The following is a 3,375-nucleotide window of genomic DNA, read 5'->3' as shown; positions in this document are numbered from 1 at the left end:
TACACAAAGCAAGGATATCAGTTCTATCACAATAGCCCACACAGGAAACAATTCATGTGTCCCGTTGCTAGACACACAAACTGTGGTACACATCATGAAATACCAGCTGGAAGTAAAAAAAAAAACAAGTTATGAACACAAGTAATTCCACCACAGAGGAACAAAGGAAAGACAACTTCAATTGGCTGTATTCCATCTGAACTTATTTCTACGGCATTGTTAAAATTACAAAGTTTCTCAGATGGAGAGCAGACTAGCAAGAGTGGTCAACAGGCACTGGAGAAGAAAAGGCAGGTATCTGTTTTTATGTCAGGGTACTAGAAGAAAACCTCAGGATGATAGATCTGAATTGGATAATTGCCTTTGCACTGAGCACAACATCCTGTGTGATTAAAACAAATACAGCACATATACAAACATGAATACATAAAATCCAATGGAATCTAAATAAAACTAAAGAGCTTTTTCTTTATTGATTTCCTGGTGTACTGTGCAGAGTGGTTTGGTGTTTAAAATAAGAAGGTACCAGAACAATACAGTAGTAATATGTATAAATAAAAACATCACCTAATGGCTCTTCTAATATGCCCCAATTGTTGTGGTTTCTGTAGTAATCAAATTTTAATATAAGTTTGTACTTTAATAATTGCATTATGTTTATTTCATGTGAAGGATACTTTGAAATATTTACTTGAAATGAAAATTATTATCACTGTAAGATACATAATAACTGGACAATGTACTTACTTTATGTAAAGAGGCAGAGAACTTTATGAAGTAAGGAGACAAAAGCAGAAAATATATGTGTAAAGAATTTTCCATGTGACAAAGAAATAAAGCATATACACATAATGCATTCAAATAAAATTCATGAGGCAAGGGTTTTCTGCATGAGAATTTGAATAAATGATGAGAAACAATGTCACAGAGATATTTAGGAAATAGCTAGAGAGATGATGGGCAGAGTTCCAAGTCATCTAGAAACTCCCACTTTAAAAAAAAATAAAAAGATAATCACTGAGGAAAAGAACAGCATGACCTAACCATTATCCAGAGAATATTGTTAGATCACATCATATGGGGAGTCATCTTCAAATTCAGCTTTTATTTTTATAAACTGCTTATTTGTCCAAGTCTCAAGAATTTGACACTTAAGATGTTCTTCCAAGAGCAAATTTCAGAGTATGTCCATTTAGTAAATTGGAATAAACTCACTCTTCTATTACATTGACATTTTAAAGTTAAGAATTTATTTATTTGTTCCAAAACTAATAAAATGAATGGTTACAAAACCAAAATAAATAAGCCTACATCCTAAACAATCCTGTCATGATTTTAATTGTTTACATATGACGTATGTTTGAGGAAATTTGCTGATACTTTAAAAATAATACTCCCTCACCTTAGTGAGAAAAATACCACATGCCCCAGAATAGCTACATGGCACTTTCACAGGACATAAGTCACAAATGCAAGGTTAAAAACAAAATATCAAATCAATCTAAAGTAGTTAATTTTGCTAATGACTATCATTAGTTGTAAAAATAGACAGCGAGATCTCTTCTAGAAGAATTAAAAAGCCATTATTTACCAAGGAGCTTGGAAATTCTAGCAGACAGAAAAATGGGAAGTGAGCAAACTAGCAAGGAGAATTCTGAGACCTCTGTAGCAATGGATCGTAAACAGACCTTATTATCTAACATGTCACAAACCTAGGGGAGGCATGTGATGGAAGAAAGTGCTACAGAAAGTACCACTCATGCATGTCACAGCAGGAGTCAAAATCAGGTCATAGAAACTCCAGATGCGTTTATGGTGATATATCATTTACGATTTAATAAGATTTCCTCGAGTATCAGAATGCAAAGCCAGGCACAGTAGTTAGAAATAGAAGCTAGGAGGTGGTGGAACATATCTTTCATCCCAGGATTCAGGAGACAGAGGTAGAGGGATCTGTTAGTCCAAGGCCACTCTGAGTTATAAGAAATTGATCCGTCTAAAAGAGAAACAGCTTACAAAGGAGATCTTAGCACTTGGGATCCTATGCCTTTTTCCCAGCATTTGAGAGGTATAAAAGAAAAAAGCAAAGAGTCTCATGAAAGAATTTTTCTTCAGTCACATTGAGGAGAGGCAGCAGTCTGGAATTACAGTATGAGGTTTGGTGGAGAGCATTATCTCTGAGGATTCGTGGAGACAGGATTGTCATTTCACTCTGAGGCAGAGGTAAAAGCTGGTGGCTACCTGCTTTGCTTCTCTAATCTTAAGCTTGAATCTTGAATGCAAATATCAGTCTCTGGGTTTTTTTATTAATCGTGTTACAACCTTTCTGGTAAAAGTGGCAACAGTTGCTCCAGAAAACTATTGCCCAGCTAGAGAGCCAGTTTCTATTTTAAATGTGTGCCTTGACACAATTACTTTTACTCCATTTTCTCTAATAAACTGATACAATTCCTTTTGAAAAAAATACTGAAGCAAATACACTTAGTGTTAGTTTACAGAAGAAAAGTAAGTGTACCTCTGAATGAAGAATGCTCTTTCTTGTTTTCATTTCTTTTTAAGTGTGTGTCTTATCGTTATTGGACATGTGCTTGTGTGTGTGTGTGTGTGTGTACATTCAATAGCAGGTTATTGTAATAAAAACTAAAAACCAAAGATTTATCTATATACTTAGGCTACTACAAAACTTGCCATATAACATTTGCTTATAACACACTGTGGTTGGGAGATCGAGAGCTAATTAAAAAACAAACTTTTGGCTTCATCTTGATAGCCTATTGAGGAAGAAAAAATCATACTCTTAATGTATGTTCACTTTGCCTACAAATATACTAAAATTGGAATGACACAAGGTTGTCATGACCCCTTCACAAGGATGCCCCACACATTTGTGACGTTTTCCATACTTTTACATATAAAGGGAGCCCAATTAGAATAATACCTGCATTTTCAGTGAATGAAGACCTTAAAAGCCAGAGGGCCTGGATAGATGTTCTACAAACTCCAAAATACTGCAGATGATAGACCAGCATAATTATTACAATTGACAGCAAAAGAAACAAATTCACGATAAAAACAAATTTAGACAATTCCTGTCCACCAGCCCAGTTCTACAGAAGATATCAAATGGAGATTTTCAGTGTGAAGAGAAGATAAATGGCCTTTAAGAGGGTACAGGGGCAAAAGAATATGAGAACACTTTTGCCAAAGAGGAATAGAAACACCACCACAACAGAGTAACAGGCATTAACAAAAACTGTTTAGTATCACTCTCAATATTAATTAACTTAATTACCAAAAAAATACATAACCTAACATGTTAGTTTAGACAATAGGATGCATCATTCTGCTGCATTCAAAAGACACACCTCATCACCA

The 3,375-nt window shown here is 34.8% G+C and overlaps 1 non-coding gene across 1 annotated transcript; it reads left to right on the top strand.

Annotated features, from left to right (window-relative positions):
• Nucleotides 1-2,804: 2,804 nt before the first annotated feature.
• Nucleotides 2,805-2,907, top strand: LOC121144239. The gene has a single exon (XR_005881554.1). It is a non-coding gene; the product is annotated as a U6 spliceosomal RNA (small nuclear RNA).
• The last annotated feature ends 468 nt before the right edge of the window (nucleotides 2,908-3,375 follow it).

This window comes from Mesocricetus auratus, unplaced genomic scaffold, assembly GCF_017639785.1.
Source record: "Mesocricetus auratus isolate SY011 unplaced genomic scaffold, BCM_Maur_2.0 Super-Scaffold_100014, whole genome shotgun sequence".
Classification (NCBI taxonomy): Eukaryota; Metazoa; Chordata; class Mammalia; order Rodentia; family Cricetidae; genus Mesocricetus; species Mesocricetus auratus.
The sequence above is the reverse complement of the archived record's forward strand: the minus strand, read 5'-3'. Positions and strand labels throughout refer to the sequence as shown.